General features: G+C 39.1%; 1 protein-coding gene across 1 annotated transcript in view; it reads right to left on the bottom strand.

Annotated features, from left to right (window-relative positions):
- The window catches only part of Arhgap12 (Rho GTPase activating protein 12), a 118436-nt gene extending 104177 nt beyond the window's left edge, over positions 1 to 14259 (bottom strand). Inside the window, 2 exon segments of the mRNA XM_047520630.1 lie at positions 342 to 380; positions 14122 to 14259. The gene's annotated coding sequence lies outside the window, so the exon portion shown is untranslated.
- Positions 14260 to 26380: the final 12121 nt, after the last annotated feature.

The raw sequence follows: 26380 nt of genomic DNA, 5'->3' as shown, positions 1-26380 counted from the left end.
TAACCCTAAGAAATTAACACACTCCACCCAAAGCTCAAGTATGCCAATGCTAAAGCAAACTGAGATTTACCAAAAAAAATGTGTAAACCCCAGTTTCCAGGACAACCCACCAATTTCCCTCAGCACTCAAGTATCAGGTGTATTATTATACACTGTACAGGCAGAAAAGATCATTCTCCTGAGGATAATTTTCTTCTCTGGAATAATCTATAAGCTCAGGTGGTAAATAAATTAATTACTAGCAGAATTTCAATAAGTAAAATTCACTTCCTATTCAAATTACTTGAGTAGCAAGTATAATACAATAATGTAGTTTCAAAAAACAAAATTAAGAAACTTACCTTAAAAGGAGATATAAAAATCCAGCATTACATTTAAACCTACAAAATAAAAAAGTTTATTAACTCTAACCAAGATCCCTTAAAGGCATAAAAGCATTATTAGCTCAAAGTTTTAAAAAAGCTTCTTTATAATAGTTAAAAGAACAAAGGACAATTATATTTCAAATTATTTAGAACCACCTTTCAAACACGTACGAGTATGATCACTAAGAGTCACTGAGGTCTGCTTTACCACTGATCTCTCCTGCTTTACTTCCACTGTTCCAACTTCATTTCTGTTCCTCATGTTTTATTCTGGCAGATGAGAAAATATTTTTAAACTTCTGGTTTTATGAGGAACAGCTCTGATAAATTGTTAAGACGACAGAACACATTTTAAGACTATGGTATTAAGTGGGCAAAGACAATAAAAACATATGTTAAAAGCTACTGGAAGGGCTGGGGGTGTGGCTCAGTGCTAGAGCACTTGCCTTGAGTGGTCCTGGGTTCAATCCCTAGCACACCAATTAAATCCACAATAAAATTATTAGGAATCCCAACATTCCCTCCCCAATTACTTAATAGTTATATAGAAACTGGCTTTTACAATGAAGAGTTCTGAACTTAACCAAATGATCTAACTTAGCAATAGCAAGAGTGGGACAATCTGATACAGTCCGAAAGTGATACAATAAAACACATACAATGTCACCTATTTTGTATTCTTGACAAAAGCATTTTCACCTAAGTGATTTTTAGGAAATACACAAATCCAGAAAGCCATAAATTTTTCATTACAACTTTTCAAAATGGTTACTGAAATATAGTCATGCACTGCATAATGCTGTTTCAGTCAAAAACAGACTGATATATACAATGATGGTCCCATAAATTTATCCTGGTGGGCTGGGGTTGGTGGCACACGCCTGATATCCCAGTGACTCTGGAGGCTGAGACACAAGAATCCCAAGTTCAAGGTCAGCTTCAGTAACTTAGAGAAGCCCCACAGTAAGATCCCGTCTCAAAATAAAAAAACAAAAAGGGTTGGGGATGCAGTTCAGTGTTAAAGTGCCCCTGGGTTCAAACCCCAATACAAAAAAGGATCATACGGGTGGTATAATTCAGTGGTAGAGTGCTTGCCTAGTATGTGAAAGGCCCTGGGTTTGATACCCAGCATCAAAAATTAAATAAAAGATTATAATGAGCTGAGATATTTCTATCATAGCATCCAAACATCATAGCACGAGGCATGTTTGGTAATGGCAGTATACACAAACTTACCTCGCTGCCAACAGTGTAAGAAGTATAGCACTTTTAACTATGTACACTACATAATACTTGGTGAGAACAATGACTGCTACTTGCCTACGTTTAATATGCTGTACTTTTATTGTAGAGTGCACACCTTTTATTATTTTTGAAAAACCTACTGTAAAGCCTGGCTACCGTATCTCTGGGTTGCATGAAGAGGCTGCATGTACTGACTGACCAGTTAGGTTTGTGTAAGTACAATATGTGATGGTCCAAACAATGAGGAATCATCCAGTGAAGAATCTCTTACAATGTATCCTGCTGTTAAGAGACACATGACTGCACTTATCTTTGGATACTTGTGTTTTTTCTTTTCCATTTTTCAGGAAAGTAATAAAATAACTTATGAAATATCTGAAGAAATAGAGATGAGTAAGGGAATATGAAGGAAATGCAGGTTACTATAGTTCAGATATATAAACTGGTCCATTATCCATAAGAATGAAGGAAAGGAAAGTACACAAGGAAGAATGTAAGCTATATGATTTCATGCTGGTGTGAGAGGGACTTTGGGGCTGGTAAACAACAACAGGTTAAAGGCCAGTCTATGTTTAAGCTTTTTCACTGTCAGGCTTTATAGCTTTCATAATGAATACAAAGGCAAGTTTAAAGGAGGAGTTAGGGAGAACAATAAGGAAGTCAGTTCCACTATGTTCAACGTGAGACATTGAATCCCAGTGTTAGTTAAAGCAAAGAGAAGTGGAAGGGTAAAGGAGACATCTATAGATGTTAAAAGACATCTATAGCCAGGCTTGGTGGCTCACACCTGTAATCCCATGGGCTTGGGAGGCTGAGGCAGGAGGATCACGAGTTCAAAGTCAGCCTCAGCAAGTTAGCAAGGCCCTAGGCAACTTAGTGAGACCCTGTCTCAAAATAAAAAGAGCTGGGGTGTGGCTCAGTGGTTAAGTGCCCTTGGGTTCTTCATTCCCAGGACCAAAAACAATTAAAGAAGAAGATACCTGTATAGAAAGGTAGTTAGATACCAAGGCAGATCAAATGAGCCAGATTAGACACAGTGGGATAGAAAAACAAGGAGTGGGTATTGAAGCTGAAAACCCATAAAGGAAACCACTAAAATTATTAACGTCTAAGCCTAGGGAGGTAGCTCAGAGGCAGAGTGGCTGACTAGCAGGCAGGTATGAGGCTCCAGGTTCAATCCCCAGTGGGAAAAGAGGGAAAAAAAAGAAAATTATAAATGTCTAGAAAGCCACATACCAGAAACTAGGTATTAAAATCTTAAGTCTAGAAAAAGTTGAATAAAATGAAAAGCCTTATTATAAATGATGGATTAAAAGAAAAATCATTATGGGATAGCTCTATAAAATTAGATCTAAGTGAAAATCATCTGCAAATGTGTGAATATTCTATTTTTATTTTTTAAAAGAAGCTCTATTAAAACAAGGCTTATACTGAGTTGATTATTTCTTCATCTATTTCTGTAACAGGTGAATTCTCCTTTTTAAATGAAGTTGAAGATTGTTTATCCTAGTATCTTATTCTCTCAAGTATTTTGGTAGGATCTTGCTTATTCGACTATAAGACTCTTTAATTAGGACACTCCTCTATTGAAATCTATGCTGTAATTATCACCATATTCCTTCAACCATATTCATCCCACACACTTTCAACTACCAAGTAGGCAATCACCAGTACACGTAAAGTTTTTGTGTATCTATAGCACAGTACGCCCCACTGCTTTTCTTAGAAGTTTCAAAAATACCCACACAGGTTTTTCATGCCTCTTTCAAGTCCTCTTCCTCCCTTATTTCAACCATTTCTTCTCTGTGTTTCAACAAGAACAGAAAGAGTCACACATATACCTTCTTTCATCTCTTACTTCTCTGGTCCCAAGTCAGACTCATGACTTTCTGTCATGCTATTTCACAAAGTAATAGCCTTTTCTTTCCATCTGCCCATTTTTTAAATCACCCTTCCCATGTAAACTCCTAAGGAGGCTGCCATCAATTATACAGCTCAGAAAATGCTATCTTCCTCCCCCAGGACATCTGTTCTAGACAAGTACTCCAAGTATTTCCAATAAAAAAAAGCAAACAATTAAACAAAATCTTAACATACAGACAAGTACCCATAATTAACAAGTTTATCATTTAACACCAATACAGATACCTACAACCTATGCAGCAATTTTAATACTGTAAACAATAAAATATCAGTATATCTCAAATATGTAGATATTAAACTTAAAAATACCAGAGCTAGTCGGGCAAGGTGGCGCACGTGTGCAATCCCCAATGGGTTGGGAGGATAAGGCAGGAGGTTTCACAGGTTCCAAGGCACCTCAGCAACATACTGAGGGCCTAAGCAACTTAGTGAGACACTGTCAAAATAAAAAGGGACAGGAATGTGGCCCAGTGGTTAAGTGCCCCTAGTACCAAAAAAAAAAAAAAAAAAAAAAAAAAAAAAAACTTAAGCACCGATCATTAACTCCTCCAAAATTAAAGTTCTCATTCAAAATTAATAATTCGGAACTAGGGATGTAGCTCAATAGCAGAAGACTTGCCTAGCATACACAGTGTCCGGGTTCAATCCCCAGCACTCCAAAAACAAAAACAAAAAAGTAAAATTAATTAATCCCTGAACAGGCACCTTCTAAAGAAATCAATTAGCCAGGTAGGATGACAAATGCCTATAATCCCGGCAATTCAGGAGGGTAAGGCAAGAGGACTGCAAATTCCAGGCCATCCTGGGCAATTCTGAGAACCTGTCTCAAAATAAAATTTAAAAAGGACTGAGGATGTAGCTCAAAGACTAGCAGGTGAGAGGACTAGGGTTCCATCCCCAGTGCCAAATAAATAAATATGTACATAAATAAAAGAAAAGAAAAAGAAAAAAACTCAAATTTAACAAGTATAACAAAAAAGTAACAATTCTAGTATAAATTCAAGAAGAAATTATTTCACCAAATAATTTTCTCCTCTTTTGTTTTTTTATAAGAGTGAAATGAGTAGATTTATTCAAGAGTGAAGAATAGGAACAGAACTCTCACAAGGGCAAGAGGGGACCATGACAGAAGTTGCCCACCACCAAATAATTTTCTAAGTTGTACACTTAACAAGAAATCAAGTACTGAAGCTGAGCACACTGGCACATGCCTATAATCCCAGCAATTTGGGAGTTCAAGACCAGCCTCAGCAACGTAGTCAGGCCCTAAGCAACTTAATGATACCCTTTCTCAAAATAAAAAATGAAGGGGCTGGGCATGGTGGCACACACCTGTAATCCCAGCAGCTGGAATGGCTGAGACAGGAAGATCACAAGTTCAAAGCCAGGCTCAGTAACTTAGTAAGACCTTAAACTCACTGAGACCTTGTCTCTAAATAAAATACAAAAGAAGGGCTGGGGATGTGACTCAGTGGTAAAGCACCCCCATGGGGTTCAATCCCCAGTACTAAAACAAGACAGAAGTCAAGGTATTTGGCAATGAAACTGACCAAAGAACATTATGTGCATGTATGGGTATGCTACAATAAATCCCACTATAGTGTAATTGTAATATACAGATTTTTAAAATAATGAAGTCATAAGCCACTATTTCATACTTAAATGAGTTTTTTCTTAATGCATAATAACTGCTAAGAATAAAGATATGCAAATTTTTTAAAAATTCTCATCTAATTTAAATGAGTTATCTAAGGAAGAAAAACATAGAAAGAAAAATGAAAATATTATAATCTGGTACGAACATAAAGAAAGAGCAAAAATAGAATATAGCAAAAACTGGATAGCTAGAAGGCAGTAAAGAATGCAGTCAAGTGGAAACCGGTAAAGGAAATTTAAAGGCAAGATTTAAGTCTAAAACAAAAATGAGGAAACAGTAAAGGAAGCATTTAGAGCAGGCTCTAATAAAAATGAAGTTTGCATACAGTATTTTAGAAAAAATTATGTCATTAAGCATTACAAACAGGGTGGTCTCGATTTCTTGGACTGTTTTAAGAACAAGGACAATATTTCAATTCAAAATGGAAAGAAATAGGACCTGGGGTTTCACAAAGAGTTTTTACAAATACCAAGTTCACAATCCATAAAAGCAAAATTAAGATGAAATTTATTAAAAACTTCTTAAAATTACTATGTCAAAGAAATACTACATCCCTTGTTTCTTGCAGCACTATTTACAATACAGCTGTGAAATCCAATCAACCAACGAGTTCATCCACTGATGAGTGAATAGAAGAAAATGTAGTCATGTGCACACTGGAAGACTATTCAACCATAAACAAGGATGCAATCCTGTTACTGGTGACAGCATGGAGGACATTATTTTAAGTGAAAGAGGTCAAGCACAGAAAAACAAATACCCCTACAACCTCAATCATGTGAAATCTAAAAACGCTGATCTTGTAGAAGTTGAGAGTAGAAGACAGCTTACTAGATACTGGGTAGGATACAGGACAGGAAGAGATGGGGAAAGACTGGTCAATGGATATTCAATTACAGTTAGATGGGAGAAGTGAGTTCTGGTCTTCTCTTGTACAACAGGGTGACTACAGGAAATAGTAATGTGTATATTTCAAAAAAAGCCCCAAGAAAGGATTTCAAATATTTTCACCCTAAAGAAATGATAGACATTTGAGTAGATAAATATGCTTACACTGATTTGAACATTATGCAATATACACATGTATCAAAACCAAATGGTACCCCATAATTATGTGTGATTGTTAGATACCAATATAAAAATAATAATACTTAAATAATTAGATAAATAAGCTATAATGGGAGTTATAAGAAAATGGTGTTTTGAGCCAGGCACTGTGGCACACACCTGTAATCGCAGAGACTCAGGAAGCTGGAGCAGGAGAATGTCAAGTTCAAAGACTTCTCGGCAACTTAGCAAGACCCTGATCTCAAAATAAAAAGGGCTGGGGATGTAGCTCAGTAGGAGAGTAGACCTGGGTTCAATTCCCAGTTGGGAACGGTGAGCTTTAAGGATCTGAAAGGAAATGAGTAAAAATTTTATGTCCACAAAAAACCCTACAGGTCAATAGCAGCTCAATTCATAATCACCAAAAATGGAAAGCAACCAAGAAATCCTTCAACAGGATCAAGAGTAAACTGTGAGATATTCATACAATAAGATATTATTCAGTTACAAAAGGAAATGAGCTAACAAACCACCAAAAAACACAAACAGAGCCAGGTGTGGTGGCTGCTCAGGAGGCTAAGGCAGGAGAGCTCGAGTTCAAAGCCAGCCTCAGCAATTTAGTGAAGACTTAAGCAACTTAAGTGAGATCCTGTCTCAGAATAAAAATTTAAAAAGCAATGGAGATGTGGCAGAGTGGTTAAGTGCCCCTGGGTTCAATCACACACAAATGGATCCACTCTCTCACTCTCTCCACATATATATACACATACATATATATGTATATACATATATATAAAAGAGCATGCAAGAGAACTAGTAAAAGCAAGTCAGTCTGAAAATATCACACACTAAGTGATTTCAATTTATGGCATTCCAGAGACAGTGACTGCAAGGAGTGGGAAGAGAGAATGAAGGATTGCATTGGTGAAAATATTTCAGATCAATTGACCTATTTTGTATTAGCTGTTTTGACTGATTCATAACATTACGTCCTTATCAAAGTCATTGCTCTTTTTTTTCCCTCTTTAAATACAAAGTATGAACTTTAATATATCCAAATATTAAATCATTGTGGGAGGGAGGAGCACAGAATGGAAGACAGATGTTACAAGAATTTAACTGAGTTACAAAAACAAGAAATAACCTCACTCAAAGGAGCGGCCTAGAAGAGTGACCAAGGTTTTCCTTGCAAATTAGTAGAGTCTATAAGAAAAGAGACAAAGGAACTGCGTAAAAGTTATGCTTCTTTCCCTGAGGGTACAAGTTAAAAATGCTGAACCTGGGGCTGGGGATGTGGCTCAGTGGTAGAGTGCTTGCCTAGCATGCATGAGGCCCTGAATTCAATCCCCAGCACTCCACAACCCCTCCCCCCACAAAACATGCTGAACCTGGGCACCCACTGCACATGCCTATAAGTGATTCAAGAAGCTGAGGCAGGAGGATCACCGACTTTGAAGTCAGACTCAGCAAGTGAAGGAGCTCTGGTCTCAAACAATTTTTAAAAAGGACCGGGACCTAACTCAGTGGTACAGTTATTGTACATGTATAGTTCTGTACTGTTATACATGAATTAAACAATCCAATGGACCATGGCAAGAACCAGGTTTCTCAATGAATGGGAATTTACAAATCAGTAAGAGGAGGAGGCTAGAAAAATTCATGTGATAATTCAGAACTGGCACAGAAACTGAAATTTAAAAATATCAAACACAACACCAGCATGGAATAGAAGGATAAAGATGCTCAAGAACTACACAGTAAAAACTGTTAAACAGTGACATTTTAAAGATCTGTAAGAGAAAAGATTTATTATGATCATGGATCAAAAGACCCAATGGTGCTGTCAATTCTCTCACAATTCATTCATAAATTCACTACAATTCAATTCAACATCCCCGAAGATATTTTTTTAATTGACAAAGCGATCTAAAAATTTACAAAGAAAAGCAAAGAACCTAGGAAAACCAAAACAACTTTTAAAAACAGTAACCAAGTTAGAAAGCTACCTGATACCAAGAATTATTATAAGGCTATAGTAATCAAGATAGTGTGAAATTGGCATAAAAACATGCACATGAATAAAACAGAATAGAGAATCCAGAAATAGGCCAGTGCATGCGTTCAATTAATCTTCAACAAAGGGAAAAAGTGGTTCAACTGGGCAAGATCACCTTTTCAACAAACCACAATTAGATAAGTGAAAAGTCGTATTTGGGAAAAACAGAAAAACTTATTAGTTCATACCATATACGAATTATATTCTCTCTTTTTTTTTTTTTTTAAATGGGGGATTAAGTACAGGGGATGTTTTATCACTGAGCTTCATTCCCAACCCTTTACTTATTTGAGACAGGGTCTTACTAAATTGCTTAGAGACTCGCTCGTTGCTGAGGCTGACCTTGAACTTGTGATCCTCCAGCTTCAAACCTCCTTAGTCCCTAGTATTACACACAGGCACCTATCTGGCTAAAATTGTGTGACTTTTACAAGCAAACACAGACAAAATATTAGCAGCTATGGGAAAAGATTTCCTTAAAAGAATTCAAAAAGCATGAAAATATAAACTTTGGTTTCATCAACATGAAAAACTTAGGCTCTTCAAAAGCTACCACTAAGCCAGGGATTGAGACACACACATCTGTAATCATAGCAAATAGGGAGGCTGGAATAAAGAGGACAACTGGGTAACTCAGCAAAACTCTGTCTCAAAATAAAGTTAAAAGGGCTGAAGATGTAATTCAGAGGCTGGGCACTATGTAGCACATGGAGGACCTGGGTTCAATCCCCAGTAACATCACCGGAAAAAAAAAAAAAAAAAAAAAAAGAAAAAGAAAAAGAAAAAGAAAAGAAAAGCATTCAGGGAAATTTCTGGGGTTGGACAAAAGATTCATTTTGTTGTTAATGGTTTTGGTAATGGTTTCTGTACTAGCCAGTTTTCCATTACTATAACAAAATAACTTTTCTAAGAAGTAGCTCATTTAACTCACAGTTCTGAAGGTTCGAGGTCATGGTATCAGCATGGCTAGGCTTTGATGAGGACCTCAGAGCAGATGGCAGCACAACTATAGGAGCAGATGTGAGAGGGAAAGAGCTCACACAATACAGGAACACAAAGAAGGACCCAGGAAGGACCAGACTTACTTTCTTCTTTCTTTCTTTTTTTTTTTTTAATAATAATACACCTCTCTCAAGAACCAGGTTCCATAAGAATTGCATCAATTTCTTCTGAAGGCATCACCCTCAATATCCTAATGACTTCCCTCTAGCATCTATTTCTTTAAAACATTCCACATCACATTTCAACACTGCCAACTAAGGACCAAGCTCCCAACACATTAACTCTTGAAAAACACACTGAAATTGTATAGAAAGCACAGAAGTTTCACAAGTATATAAATGGCCAAATTCATCATATTGTACACTTAACTATGTTCAGTTTATTATACAGCAATTAAACCTCAACAGAACTGTTCAACAAAACTCTCATAATGGTGACACATGCCTGTAATTCCTGGGACTCAGGAAACTGTGTCAAGAGGATCACAAGTTCAAGGCCAGACTGGGTAACTTAAAGAGATCCTGTCTCAATGGTAGCCTCTGGGTTCAATCCCCAATACTGGTGTATGGGTGTGTGTATGGGGGGGGGGGGGGTAATGCAAATTAAAACAAGCAAATATCAACACTCATTTACCAAAATGGTTTTTAAAAATACTAGTTAGAAAAAAACTGTAAGAATAACAGCAAATGGAATTCACATTCATTGCTGTTAGAAATGCTAAATGGTACATTCATTCTGGAAAACAATTTGGCAGTTTCCAATAAAGTGAAACATACTATATGATCCAGCATACCTCTTCAAGGTATTTACCCAAGAGATAGAAATTTAAGTCCACACAAAGATCTTACATGAATACTCATAATAGCCACAAAATGAAAACAACTCAAAGGCTTATCAACCAGTGAATGCCTAAATAAACGGGTACATCCCTTCATAAAAATAGCAACAATATAAACCTCAAAGGATTCTTGTGAGAATACAGAGAAAATGTGAAAAGAGTACATAGTAAGTTATAAAGCATGATAGAGAGTATCACTTTAATCACTGCTTATTAAAGGAAGCAAAACTTGTACTAGTAAAAAACAAATCATATAGTATGTAGCCTTCTGTGTCAGGTCTGTTTCATTTGGAATATGCTTTAGAGATCTATCTATTTTGTCATTTGTATCGGTTCATTCCCTCTTTTTGTTTGGTGTTAGTATATTTTAGGGTATGAAAATTATACCTCAAAACTAGAATTTTTTAAATTTAATAATATATAACAAAATACAGATAATTTTAAAACAACTTCCACATCACCAATTAACCTCAGATTCTACACTGTGTGGGATAAGAAAAAGAACACAGAACTCAGGTTCAAAGGTCTGAAATTTAAATCTACCCTTTGCCATTTATCAGTTCTCAGACCCTCAACACTATTTATTGGTAAAACAAAGGAAACAATATAAACCTCACAAGATCCTTCTGAGAATGAAAAGAACTCTGTAAACTATGAAGCATGACAGTGTATTCATATTAAACACTGCACACTCAAGGAAACAAAAATTGTGAGAGTTCAAAATATTCACAAATAATGCTGACCACTTATGAATTATGAACATCCCCTCTCCTACCTTGTTAGCTGTGTGACCTAACAAGTCATTTAACCTCTCTGAACCTGTTTTTTTAACAGCAAAAATGAAGCTTATTAGTACCACATGCCACATATAGAGAGAATTAAAATAGTAAATATGTGTAAAACACTTAATTTAGTACTTTATAAGTTTTCAGTATTAGTGTGATAAATTGGTCACATTTAATGACCTGATACTAATATGTAATGATATCCATAGTTTATTTAGACATCCTTAGTTTTCCCTTTCTGTCCTTTTACTTTTCCAAGATCTCATCCAGGATACATTCTGTAGTCATTTCCAGGAGAAATTTTATTAAATTTGAGAGTATTAGGTGCGAGTCTTCGATATTCTAATGTCAGTAGGTATGAGGTGAGGTCATGAAATTTAAGTATCTAACACGTTCCCAAGGGTTGCTAATGGGGCCAATCTGAAAATACACCTAGAATAGCACTGGTCTAGATTTTACACTCCAAAACTGTTACTCAGTACAGCTGCTACTAGCCAAAGTGGCCACTGAACACTTGAAATCTGACTAGTGTAAACTAAGTTGTGCTATAAGTGTAAAATACAATTCATCCAAAAAACATGTAATTTCCATACTATTTACATGTTAAAATACTTTGGATATTTAATTAAGTTAAAATAACTTATTAATTAATTTTACTTGGGTCGCCCCCCACTGGTTTAGTTTTCATAATATGAGTATTAGAAATTTTAAAATTACAAGGTGGCTGGCATTATATTTCTATGGAACACAGTGTATATGTGGTCTGGGCAGAATAACAACATCCATATGACTTCCAGATTTATGAAAAGTTAAGGAGATTCCCATTAAGTTAAAGCTTCATAAAACCTATTATCAACAGGGGATAAAAGCTTCAAGACGTCAGCATTTGGCAGTTCGGTTCAAATATAAATTAAATCAACTACCAAATGAAACTTAGGGATATTAAGTCAAAGTCATATGAAAATGACTGAATCACAGTGAAGCCATCCTGAATGAGGTTCTGACATAATTGCATCAGTTAACTAAAAATAAAGACACAAAATGATGGCTGGGTGAGCCTGTAATCCCACCAGCTCAGGAGGCTGAAATGCGAGGATCACAAGTTCGAAGTCGGCCTCAGAAACTTAGCAAGACCGTCTCAAAAATAAGAACTCAGTGGTTACGATCCCCTTGGTTCAACACATGGTACCAAAAAAAAGGCAAGACACAGGATGGTGGGTGGCCCAATTGGTCCTCAAAGATGATAGGAAGGTTGATACCTTTTCACAGTTGATTCATTCCACAGAACAGTGAATATGCACAATTATAACTAAAATTGTTAGAGTATACGATAAAATTTTGTCTTCAACTATTATAAAATGGTAATGACATTTTATCAGATAAGTGCTATTATTTAAGGACTACAGATCACCACTATTCCCTTTTAGTCAACTTGTAATCGAGAAGCCAAATGATTAACAAATGCTATTTTTCTATAACACTTACATAAATCCATTTTTGCCTCACAACAACTAGTACAGCAAATTAAAAAACTAAAAAAGCATACAGTATTGATTATATAAGCACAGCTAAACTACACAGGTGGCATTACATTAAGAATCAATGAACAACCTCCAGCTTCTATTGCTAGAAGAAAAGTCTATCAATAGACGCTGGGGCATATACATACGAACATACACATATAATCTGTTATATTACACTTTATTTGCTTGTTTTTCCCCAACAGAGAAACTCCTCCAGAGCAATGGAACATAGAGCTGGCTTGGGTAGCTCTTCAGGTAGCATGGATCAGGGTTGTGCCTTCACTGCCTACTCTTAGGCACTGCTTTGGGCTCCCAAATCCTTGCTCCAAAACGTTTCCAAGGGAATTTTAAAAAGCAGAAAAATATTGCACCAGCAGCCAGACTGTGTGCTCAGACCAGAGGAGGAACAGGGATGACCACCTCTGTAATACACCCTCATAGGGAACGGGTAAGGGAAAGTGGATATGGACACATAATACATCTCTAGGTCACCATTTCTCCACTTTCTTAGTAGGAAAGAGGCAGTGCTAGGGACTAGACACTTTAAAACAATTTTTTATTGCAACATTCCGAGTCTTCTAAGGTCTCACCTGTACAACTTGGATGGCAAATTTAAACCAGAACCTGAGTAACTTAGTTCACTGTTCCTTTCCTCTACATTACCTGCCTTTTAAGAATGTGTGCCTAGTCAATAAATGTACTTCCGCGTGTCATCATTAGCCATAAAGACACAACCAATCGTGTATCCATGTTTAAAGCCTTTTACCCATAATAAACCTCACTTGAAATGACATTACAACTTTCGATAAAGGTGGACTTTAAACACTCTGCTTTCATCTTTGCAAACGCATTTGAAACTGCTGCTGTAAGCAAAGGGAAAACATTACACACTTCTAAAACCGAAGGCCGTGCCTTTTTCTCTAATGACGACCCTGTGGCCATTTCTTGTCACAGGGTCTGCAGTAAGTTAACACAATACGTAAAGACAGTCATTCTAAGACGACCAGCAACTACCCTGGGATGGGAAAAGGGCAGCAGCCTGTTGTTTTTGTTTTAATTCAGGGACTTTGAGGAGATTGCTCCTAACAGAGCTGGAGGGTAGCAAATGCCTATCCATTAGGGGCGGGGCACCTCTTAAGACCGCAGAGAAGTGAGTGTCCTGTTTAAGGTCAAAGCTCCTCCGGGAGGCCCCAGGTGGGCTCCCCAGGTGGACAGAGAATTGCCCACCCTACAGCATTAGGAAGGGGGCAAACAGAGCGGTAGGAGGCCCTCGAAGGAAGGCAGCTCCAGACTGGCCATTTACACACACACACACACACACACACACACACACACAGAGACACCCTCCCGGTCGGGGGCGGGGCGGCGGGCGCTGCCCGCACACAGGAAGTCAGAAAACCTAGGGAGCAAAGGAGTCTCAACTTAGGGCCACTGAAACCCTCCCGACTCCGTCGGCCAATCGGCGGGCAACCGCCTCGCCTCCCCGGGCGCCCAAACCCTGCCCCGACCACTCTCGCCGCACCCGGCCTCACCTCGCGCCTTCCGCGCCCCAGCGCCTCCTGCACACGCCTCCCCTAGTCCCGCCGCCCGCCGCGGGCACTGCCCGAGCCCAGGAGCGCCTTTGTGCAGCGCCTCACCGACCTGCCGTCCGTCCCGGGCACCCGCACCCGGCTTCCTTACCCAGGGCCCGGTGGCCTTGCGGCGGGAGGCCCCCTCCTCAGCCAGCACGGGGGGCACGGAACACCTAGGCGAGCCTGGAAAGCGTTCCCACCGCCGCCTCGGTCGGTGCGTCCCTGCAGCCTGGTCGCTTGGGGAGGGTAAGTTCCAGGGCACGTCGAAGCGCGCCGGCGCGGGGGCGGGGCGGGCGCGTCACGTGACTGCGGGGGCGGGGCGGGCTCACGTGACGGCCCGCGCGGTCGGGCGCGAGACTCTCGAACAGGCCCCGGCGGGCGCGGGGTGGTGGCCCCTGGGGATCCAGGGGAGGAGGGGCGGAGTGGCGTCGGGCGGGGAAGGCTGCGGGCGGGGCGAGGGACTGGAGCAGGCGAGAAAGCCGGCGGCCAAGTGGGCGTAAGCACTTTGTAAACATGAAGTGGGAAGTGTTGAGAAAACGCTCCCGGGGGAAAGGCTGGAAGGGCGACGGGAAGTAGTAGGGTGGCAAGAATGGAGCCCAGGGAAAGAGCGGGGCCAGGGCCCCGCCCACGCCCTTCATGGGCCGCTGGCACCTACTGCCAGGCTTAGGTCTGTTGGTCGAGGGCCACGAAATCCCACTGGGTGATTCAAAAAATGGCTACATGCTGCCTTAGGGGGACGAAATGGAACGCTGGGGAATTAGAGTCCACTACAAGGTCTGTGCGGAGCTATCTTTGGCCTAGACCACCCGAGCACAGTGCTGGAACAGCTGTGTTCACTCAGAGCTGAGGAGACCCCTGGGGACCCAAGGACCGCCTCTCCAAGCTCAGCTCCAGAGCAGTATGACTGCACATTAAGTGGTCGGTGGTCCCAGCTATGTGCAATCCCTTTCGCGTCCAGTGCCATTGTCCAAAGTCATTCCAGTTTGCAACATTTGCAGCAAGGCGGCATAGAACCCGTTAATCATCGGCACTGAAGGTTTTTGATGATGAACCTGTTGTAGAAAGAGCTCTGCTGGAATGGGAATCAGAAGAGCGAGCTGACAGCTTCCATTAATTGCTGCTTCATGCTGTGGACCCCAGTTATCAAATGAGAATATTGACTTAAAGTCTCCTTCGTCTGGCTGTGGAATTTAATAACTGGGAAGAATAATTGAGAATTATTAGGGCTTCAGAAACAGTTCAGTCTTTATCCTCTTGTTTATTGTGGCACCAGGATGAAATTTTTAACAACACAGACCAAAAAGGAAAAAAAAAAAAAAACAGATACTGTTCAAGAGACCTTTTTGCTGTTGCTTCATTTTTTACCTGAAAAGACTACAATGTCTGGCTTCCCTAACACAAGTTGAACTCCCCATTGTTTTCTTGTTATTTTGCCCTGTCCCCTGCTCCAGTACTGGGGATTGAAGCCAGGGTCACTATCACAGAGCTACATCCTCAACCCTCTTGTTTTGCTAAATTGCCCAGGCTGGCCTCAAACTTTTGTTCCTCCTGCCTCAGCCTCTAGAATAGCTGGGATGATAGGCATATGCCTTTGCACCAGGCCCAAATTGTCCTTTAAAGGATGCAAAATATCCACTGAGATGAGACTAGGGATGTAGCTCAGTGGTAGAGTGCTTGCCTAGCTCATGCCAGACCCTGGGTTCAATCCCTAGTATTTCAGTGGGGGTGGGAATCCACTGGGATATTGACAAGACTTTGACAGCCATAGTCAACAGCATTCTAAATTAAATCTAGTGGGTGCTAACTTTTCAAGATACTCTCCTCTTAGATGCTTAAATTGAGAATTTTTAAATATAACCTTGTGACTATACTGTAGTAAGTGCACTTTGCTATTCCCTTGGACTTACCATCTCTTCTTAGTTTCTAACATGTTCCCGTTTCCATGCCCTTGTTCAGCATAATAGAGTATTGCTGCTGTCTGTTTCTCAACTATTTTCCATGGAATCTTCTTGTGATCTCTTTTAGGTTATACTAAACAAGGACAGACTGCAAAAGGGAAACTGTGCCCTGATAGGAATGTGCTGATAACCTTGTCTTGACTACTCCCCAAACCTGAATTGGGTGCCCTTGGTTTCAGCAAGAGATAGTACCAAACAGTTTGCATACACTTGCAAATCTGCTTGTAACTCCATTTCCTATTTCACAACCTAATCTCAGATGATACCACAATGCCCACAGTATGCTGATCACTACCAACAGCAGATGGAGTCAGATAAAAAGAGCTCTCACCAGTGTGTTGTTTAAAAGGACCTGATGGAGACTTACGAAATCATATGCAACAGTGCTTCTAGTTTTTCAATAACACTTGTAGCATATGTCTGGCACCAGAGCTCAGGATCTCAACGGATCATTTTCAGGATTTTGACATTTAACTGGATTCTCAGGAAGACCAGAAAGTTCCAAAATGTAGAACTTAAATGTAAGTTCCACACACAGGCATGTGAGTCTGATTTGTTTGTGAATATATCCCAAATGCCTAAAAGCTTTTGGCACAGGGTACATGCACAAGAAATTCTGTTGAATGTATTTTTGAGTGAAAATGAACTTTGTAAGTTGTCGAACAATTTTGTCGCACTTTCTACCCAATTCTTTAATAGGTAACCTACTTTTTGTTGTGTATTTCTAAGTGGAAAAGCATTACTTGATATCTGTCATCACTACTTTGGCTAGGCTTTAGGGAAACAGGAATTTGGCTATAGCTATCAAAATTATAAATGCATATCTACACAGTCTCCAATTTCCTTTCTAGGGATTTATCCCAAAGAGACATTTCCACACACAAGGAATAATAAGGTAGTTCTTACAATGCTATGGTTTGGATAAGTAACCCCCAAATATCCCTGCAAAAGGTTTGGTTCCCAGGAGGTGGGAAGAACCTTTGAGAGGTGAGGGCTAGTGTGAGACCTTTAGGTCATCAGGGGGAGAAGGGATCACTGAAGGAGATTATTCCCTTTATCTTTCTCTTATATGCTTCCTGGCCATAAGGTGAGCAGATTTGTTTTGCCATGTATTCCCACCATGATGTCCTGCTGCCTCACCACAACCCAAAGCTACAGGACCAACCAATCATGAACTAGAACCTCCAAAACTGTGAGACAAGAATAAACTTGGGGCACTGAGCTACATCCCCATTTCTTTCTATTTTTTATTTTGAGACAGGGTATCACTAAGTTGCTGAGGCTGGCCTTAAACTTGAGATCTTCCTGCCTCAGCCTCTCAAGTGACTGGGATTACATGTGTGCATCACTACACCCACTCTTTATGTTTTAATATTAAGGTTTCCAAGATATCGGTAAGTGAAAAACAGCATGAAATGGTATAAAATAATTTATTAGCTTATATCATGTAAAAGTAGGAGAGACTGTTAGATATGCGTACTCAATAAACAGAAGGCAAAGGAGGTGGACTTTTCACTCTATATTTAAATGTTTTGGTATTTGAACCATGAGAATAATCTATTCAAAAGTTAAGATGTTTAATTTAAAATTTTTCTAACCCTGCTCTGTGATGCACACTTGGGTTCAATCCCCATTACCACAAATAATACCAATTAAACAAAATAAAAGTTTTCTGGTATCTTTATTTTGTTACTAAAACTATAGGCTTCCACTATTTTATAAGTTTACCTGTAGCATAAACATATCAGGCAAACTATTACACATATCAGGCAAACTTTTTAAAATATAGAGTTCTTTACCTGAAGTTCAGATTAACACCATCTGTTCCTGACAGTAATAATTTAAGCTCCCAGTACTGCAGTTAGAGGCAGTATATATCTTATAAAATGTCTGTGAATGTTCAAAGGTACTTTATTTTTCTTGAAGTAGAACTTTGCTTGAATGAATTTTAAGGAATTGGATCCTCTGTTTTAAATAATAAAATGAGAATTTTATGGATCATTTTTCTGCTAATTAAGGTCAAGAAAAAATATATTTTGGGAAGAACACTAAAGGCATGTATTTCTATGTGTATGTGTTCACTTGCCCACTTTATAATGTCAGCCTCCTGTTTCCACAGGTTACATAGATGCCCTGTGAATTATTTTGACTGATATGTTTCAGTATTTGGTTAAATTTATTTGTGTGCTTAGTTTTCAGAAATCTCAGAAAGAATTTTGACTACAATACTAATCAAATTTACAAAACACCATCTCTTTAAGAATTATTAATATTTTATTATGAAAGCTCACTGTTTTTACTATATTAATTCATATGATCAGTTTTGAAAATTGTTACCCAGCCTGGTTTGCCTGGAAAAAGAAAATTAGTAATTGGCCTTCAAATAAGTAATTGGCCTGGCAATAATTTTGATATATTTTAATTGATAATTGTCTCTACTAATATTCCTTAAACTTAAAATACACTGATATAGTTTTACATAGAACTCAGATACAGGCACTAAGCAGTAATTGATAATTCATTCTTTAAGCCTATTTGTCTTTCATAAAAATCATTTACTACTTGTCATAATTAGTAAATGGAGGAATGTTTCCAGGCAAAGAACAGCTAAAATAAGAAATCATATTTCTTTATTCTTTAATAATGAGAACAAAGCAAGGAAATAGTATTTGAGGTTCTATAAACAACGGCAATATATAACTTTGTATGGAAACTATAAAAATTTATGTAATCTGTTACAGTAGATAAACATCCAAACAAATCACATTACTAAAATCCATATGATCTGTCTATCAGGATGGGTGGAGGATTAAATGAAATAACATATCTCAGCACATTCTTATCAGGGCACAGTTTCCTTTTTGCAGTGCGTCCTTGGTTTAGTTTTAGAAAGAGATCACAAAGAAATATATGGGAAAGTGCCTCAGAAGTACACAGCTATAATAGTGTCAGAAGTAAAACCAGGCAAATGGTAGGTAGTCAGTCAGTGATCCAGTTGAAATTCTGTGGCAATTTTCAATTCTTAGTATAAATAATTTGTTAGAAAGTAGTGGAAGATAGACTTTCATAGATCTGTGCAAGCAGGAATTGAAAACACACCATTCTTCATTTAGGTTCCTCCACAGGCCAACCTTGAGACAAGAATTAGAATGCAAAAAGTTTATTTGGGAGAAGAAAGCACCAGTAATGGAAGAGATAGGGAAGTAGGCTGTCAATAAAGGGTGCACAATCAAGTCATTCCTGCCAACTGAGTTTAATCCCATTACAGAAATTCTGAGAACAGAGAGAGAATAACCCTTCTTCTGTTTTGAAACACAAACTAGATTTTGTGGACTTTTCAACATACAGGCACAGGATGGAGTCAGGTACCCTAAGTGTATTTTCCTGGAAATGCTGAAAGAGTCCTTCAACTCCACAATAGCAGAGGTCTATGCCCATTTTAGTTGAGTATGGGAGATTGAGGTTGCATGTAATGTATGTACTGCCAATTCACTCTTAAAATGGTGTACAAAATTGGATTGAGTAAGCAATCTTGGAGAATTTTCTCTATTCCATACTTAGCAAGAAACATTTGATTTTGTGTTGTCAGATTGATGTTAACAATATTAGAATATTAAAATGTACAATGTCATTTTCATTGCTACATAAAGCATGACCTTGTCATTTCCCAGTATCAATTCAAATGTGATGATTATAAGGCAGTAAGTCAGATATATGGCAATAGACTATTCAAAAAGCTAAGAAATAAATATATGTCTATATGAAAACAAAGCACTGGTGCTCAGATAGAACAAAGTTCATGCATAAAACTTTTACTTACTCCAAAATTCTGATGAGTTCCATAGGCTTGTTAGCCTACATTTGCCCGACAGTCATCCCCAGATCTATTCTCTACACTTCTCTGTCCTGCTCTGTACCCTGGAGGCTAATTCCTAGGAATTGTATCAACCAGGCCATCTTGAGCTGTGACTTGATTGGGAGGCCTGATGGGAGATAGAAGTAGGAGGATGGAAAGGTCAGAGAATTTATCCCTCACCATGCCCTGCCTTGCCAAGCTCTGAAAGTGGCTGTTTACCTCCACAAATTCAGTTCCCACTGGGAAACCCTTCTTTCATGATACCTGCTCCTCCTGTCTCTGTAACATTGGTCCTTCCTCTTGCATATGGAGGTCTAGGAGTGGAAATGGCTCCTGACTATCATACTCTGTATGTGCTTCACCACCCCCTTAATGATTCCCTTAATCATGCTCTATGATTAGTCCCATCCTTAAGTTCGCTTCCATTAAATTCATATGAGTGGGCTTTTTCCTGACAGTATCCCAGTGGATGCATTTAGTTAAGTGTTTTCAAACAAGGAAAAGTTCAGAAACATAACAGGTCTTTGATAAATGTTTACACACCTGAAATGAGTAGGATTCCAAGGAACTCATCAGCCAAAAAGTAGTAGCCAATGTCCACAAAAATTCACTAGGAAAGAATTCAAGAAATAAAAGGTGGGTTGGGGATATAGCTCAGTTGGTAGAGTGCTTGCCTTGCAAGCACAAGACCCTGGGTTCAAATCACCAACACCGCAAAAAAAAAAAAAAAAAAGGTGTAGGGGGAGAGTTTATTTCAACAAAAGGAAATCAATTTGCAAACTAGGAAGATGTAGCCTTTGGTACAAAAGGAAAGGGTACTCAAAGAAACAGAGAGAGAGAGAGAGAGAGAGAGAGAGAGAGCTTATATACAGTTCCCACCCAGGTTCTCATTGTAGTCCACCTACATCAATAATGGATGCAAGTGTTTGAGAAGCACTCAGTCTTGATTGATTAAATTTGAATCACAACTCACTGGCCAGGTATCCAATTCACAAAATGGTACTCCAAAGACCGTTTATCTTACCAATTGAAACAAGAATATGTCCAGGCAAGTGCTGAAAAGTTTACTTTGTGGTTCTTTCTGGAACAGAGTACTTGTGTGACCCTACAATCAGCAAATGGCTACCAGAGTCCATTATGAATTCAGGCCCAGGAAGCCATGAAGGATCCTTCTTGGAGATTCTGCTAACTTGCTCACTTTTCCCTCTCCCACTCCCCCTCCCCCTCTCCCTCCTCTTCTCTTCTCTTCTCTTCTCTTCTCTTCTCTTCTCTTCTCTTCTCTTCCTTTCTCTCTCTCTTTCTCTCTCTCTTTCTCTCTCTCTTTCTCTCTTTCTCTCTCTCTCTCTTTCTTTCTTTCTTTCTTTTCTTTCTTTCTTTCTTCTTTCTTTCTTTCTTCTTTCTTTCCTGTATTGGGGATTGAACCCAGGGGTGCTTTATCACTGGGCTACATCCTCAGCCCTTTTTATTTTTTATTTTGAGACAGGGTCTCACTAAGTTCCTTAGGCTGACATTGAATCACGATTCTTCTACCTCAGCCTCACAAGTCACTGGGCTTACAGGTGGGCACTCCACACGTGGTGAGATTCTGCTTTTCTTAAAATGTACATTTCCCCCCTTTTGATCAAAACCTGTTGACAATCAGCATTGATGATTAGTTAAGGCAGTTAATTATGTCCCATCATGATGTCAGAGTAGTTGGTTACTTGCTATACATCCATCCAGTCCTGTGTCAAGATCCTGGTGACTGGGCAGTGACCAATTGAACAACCAGAGTAACTGGAACCTAATGAGACACTCACATACCTGTTAGATCTGAATTAAAGTATCCTGGGTTGGTTTCAGGTTCTGCATGAAGTGAATCCAGAGTCTTGAGGTATTAACATGTTGTCTTGGAAATATTTGTTAAAACAGGCTAGATTAGTATGTATTTATTTTGGAACCAGGGATTGAACCCAGGGATGCTTAACCACTGAGCCACATCCCCAGCTCTTTTTATATTTTATTTAGAGACATTGTCTTGCTAAGTTCTTGAGGCTGGCTTTGAACCTGTGATTCTCCTACCTGAGCCTCTCAAGTCTCTGGGATTATAGACATGCACCACTGCACCCATCTAGAATGGTCTTGAAATGGAGGCAAATACTTAGTCCTAGTTCCAGGAGGATCATTAGAAACTACCAGGCAGAATGCAAGAGAGAACCAGTGCTGGGGGTAGGCAGCTGAAAATATCCTAGAATTGGGAGTTTATTCCATTAAAAGGCTCTTTTGAAGGTATTCTTTTTTAGGAGTTAGCCAATTTTAAGATTTTGGAAGTTTCCAATTCAACTTCGCTAGACATATTTATCTAAGTACAACAAGATACACCTTTCTCGTGCACAGACTCCATGCTGCACGAGAAAGGTGTAACCTAATGCAATGCAGTTATCTAGGACTACATGAGCAAAAAGAACCTAAAAGACCTTTGCTGGGTGCCATGGCACAGGCCTATAATCCCAAAGGCTTGGGAAGCTGAGGCAGGTGGATCACAAGTTCAAAGCCAACCTCAACAATTTATGCTCTCAGCAACTTGGCAAGACCTTACCTCAAAATAAAAAATACAAAGGGCTGGGATTGGTTAGGTGCTCCTAGGTTCAATCCCCTGGTACAAAAAAAAAATAAATAAATTAAAAAATAAAAAAGGAATCTAAAGACCTTTGCTGGGTTCTCATGGTCTGAGTGGTTTGGATGGATGGTTCTCTTAACAGCACAGGAAAGGTTACTGATCAGGTATAAATCCCAGGCTATGCCAGTTCCTAGCTCGGATCCTAACATTCTTCTAAGTCTAAGCCAGCCCTAGAATTGACCTCTCCTGGTAACTCACATCCTTGGGAATGCCCACAGCTGTCATTCTCCTAATCTGAGAAGTTGTCTGGATGACAATTTATAATAGAGTGGTCCCTCCTTTGACAAGGATGGGGCCTCTTATGGGGTGGCACTTGAGTAATTAATTGGAGAATGAAAATGGGGAGGTCAGTCACCCCACTAAGCATCATCCTCCCCATCTTCCAGGAGTTTATGCAGTCACATGCCCAAGGGAACTTATTATAACCATATACAAAGATGTAACCAGAAGTATTGCATCTTGGTCTAGACATTTTCCAGAAGTTAAGAGTCTCATTTTTGGTTAAAAGTTTGGTGAGATTGTAGAACAAAAGATCAGTATGAGAGATATCCCAGAGGTGTGACAAAGTTAGATAGAAAAATTTGAAAGAATTGAAGAAATTCCAGAGAGAAAGAAGAAGTGAGTGAATTGTACACAGGGAATGTGGTGTAATGGGTCTCTCCTGTTAAAACAAGTCTCTGGTAAGAATTTAGTGGACATAGGTGCTGACAGGTAGGAAAATGTTGAGCAGACAGATGTTAGTGCTCTGGTTGTCGCTCAGTCTTTCAGTTTTTTGATTGTAGGCCATGGGGTCGTTGCATAAAAAGCATTCAGGAAGGATAAGGAAAACAACACAATGGATATGAGGGGATACAGATGAACTCATTAGATAACCTCCTGAGGTACATAGAAGGGGAAAACTGAGAAAATTCAGTTATATGTATAACATTTGGGTCATTATCCCTGAGAAAGAATCAACAGGCAAGACATGACAGATCCAGCAATTGGTAAGATTGCCATGGAAGCCAGTATTGAGATATTTGAATGACAATGATGTCCTTCCATGAGTAGGGACTGGTGAAGGTAGGACCAAAGAATCCTAAAAAAAAAAAAAAAAAAGAAGCACAAAAAGCAGGATCATGTTACTGACCCAGTAGTGGTCCTTGGGTTCACTGTCCACATCTGCTACCATCTGCTTCTAGTCCCGGTGTCTGGTTCTGGTCAACTCTATTTTTTGTATCAGTGATAGGGTGAGGAGTTGACTTGGCAGGGAAATCAAGAACTTTTTAAAATGAGAAGTGTTAATCCTGAAGTCTGTACCCTTTAATTAAGCTATATATAGGATAGTTGAGAGTCCCCACTAAGGTCCCTCACAGTGGGAATGAGGGGAATCTTTGAGTTGGTGTCTCTCAAGAGCTTAAGTTGTAAAAGTGATCTTCACCTCTCAGGAGTTCAATGTTGAGGGATGTTTAACAGAGTTAGTATTATGTTGTAGGATGTTAATGAACTCCTTGAAGTAATGCAGGGAGGTCTCTGTGTTAGTCAGCTTTCAGTCACTGTAACAAATAATTGAGATGAAATAAATTTAAAAATAAGGAAGGTTTATTTTGACTCCTGATTTTAGAGGTTTGAATTCATGGTCACTTAGCTCTATTGCTTTTGGACCTGGGACAAGGCAGAACATCATGGCAAGAACACATGGTGGAACAAAAGTAGCCTAGCAACAGGGGAAAGCTTCAACCCAATGTGAAAACATGGAAACAATGACCAACATATTTTATGTTGTAAGGCAGGGAGTTGAATAAAATCTAATTGCCAGATTTTAAAGGACGATTCAGCAAGGGAGAATGACCCATAGAAGCATGAAGTCACTTCCTGGGGTTATATTACAGACATATTTTTAAAAGTTGATACATCTGTGTAGCAATCATGGGTGAGGGCCTCCAATGATATTGTTTTCCCCATTGGATCATCTTGCTAGCCTTTCACTAACTGAAGTCAGGAGTAAAGGATAACACCCCCATCCGCCCCGCAAGAAAGGAACAAAATTCCCTCTTGCAGGATGGTTGAGAGGACAGGACACCAATTTGGGCCCACCCAAGGATATTGTCTTTTATCAAATGAACATCCCTGCTTTTCTTATTTCCCCCTTTTGGCCATGAGAGAAGTGGCTTGAGCCCTTTACAGACTGTGGTGTAAATCTGGATTCAGGGAGGTGATAGAAATGGGAAATGTTTTAGACACCATGACATGTAAGGCCTCTTGTAAGGCAGCCGCTTTGGCAGCAACTTTGCTTTCTTCCATCTGCATAGAGGAGTGACCTTGGACTTTAATCATAACCAGAGCCCTTGGAGCTTCTACTTCCTTTGCTTTCATCCTTCTGTAAAGAGAAATGACCCTGAACTTTAATGATAGTTATAGTCCTTGAAGCCTGAATAGTATACAAGAGAACAAGGACATGGTTTTTTATTTTCTATTTGTTGTCCTGAGGAAGTGAAAAACCTTCCCTGCTTCCAGAGTCTGTCAAAAGTCATGTGCTGCCCCAAAGGCATACCTATATTCTGTACAAAGTTCGATGGTCTTGCCCTTAGCTAGGAGGTTTCTCCAGTGAGGGTATGGAGATCAGCTGCTAGTACAGATCTGGCTTCAGCAAAGGGTCCAGACTCTATAATCATGTCATGGGGGACGATAGCATATCTAACTTGATAGTGACACTGAGTCCTCTGAGATAAGATCCATCTGTAAACCAATTATAGTCTACTAGACAAGGGTGTTCCTATAGATCTAGTTGAGGCAGTGAAGAGCTGATCAGTCAAGTCAGTATAGTCATGGAGAAGGTCATTTTCCAGGAGAGGAAGCAGGGAGAGGAACTTTATACAGGCTTTTGAGCAATGTTATGGTGTGTGTGTGTGTGTGTGTGTGTGTGTGTGTGTGTGTATTCAAAACTGTAATTACCAAACAAAGTAAATAAACAACTCTTAAATTAGAATGCAAAATTAAAGCACCTTATTATTTTTGTTTCTGGTACTGGAGATTTGAAAGCAGGGGCACTTTACCACTGAGCTACATCCCCAGCCCTTTTTATTTTTTCTTTTATGGCAGGGTCTCCCTAAGTCGTTTAGGGCCTCGCTGAGTTGCTAAGGCCGGGTTTGGACTTGCAATCTTCCTGCCTCAGCCTCCTAAGTCTGGATGCTGGAATTACACGTGTGTGCCACTACACCTGGCAAGCACCGTATTATTTGAAAGGTACAAAAGCAAGAAAACGTAAACATATCCGCTTTTTAAATAATTACTTTTGTGGTAGGTAAATGCCATTTAGAAACATGTTTAATAGAAAATAGATTCATAAATTTACAGAAGATCAAAAAAATCAATGTTTAATACCAACTTTAACTATAAATAACTAAAAGGGAAAAATATCCTCTATTCTTCTGTTTTTCCTTCAACATCTATGTCATCTGCTCCTTGCCTTTTGGAGAAAACATTGCTTTGTAAGGCCACCATCTTTTTGGAGGAGGGCAAAGATCAAGATGTTCCTTAATGTAATCTCTTTCCATATAAGTCTGTGTGGAAGGAAACCAACTTTCCAGAAATTCTCTGGTGTATTGAGTGGAATATAGTGAAATCAGTGTCTCAAGCAGAAGCTCACTTTTCTTTTTCTTCTGCCAGTATATCTGCCAAACAAATTTCATATTCCTTACATGTGTGCCCAAGCAATTTTCTTCTCTCTTTTTTCTGAACCACCTTGATATAAGTAAAAATTTATAAGCTAGTCTCTTTTTCAACATCTTTGAAATATGACTCAATAAATGCTTTTTGCTTGACTTTATCTTATTTACCACCATGCTTTGAATACTAAATGTCCCCTAAAGGTTCATGTGTTAAAGGTTTAGTTACCAGTCTGCAGCACTGTGGG

This window comes from Sciurus carolinensis, chromosome 12 (genome assembly GCF_902686445.1).
Source record: "Sciurus carolinensis chromosome 12, mSciCar1.2, whole genome shotgun sequence".
In the NCBI taxonomy this organism is placed as follows: domain Eukaryota; kingdom Metazoa; phylum Chordata; class Mammalia; order Rodentia; family Sciuridae; genus Sciurus; species Sciurus carolinensis.
The sequence above is the reverse complement of the archived record's forward strand: the minus strand, read 5'-3'. Positions and strand labels throughout refer to the sequence as shown.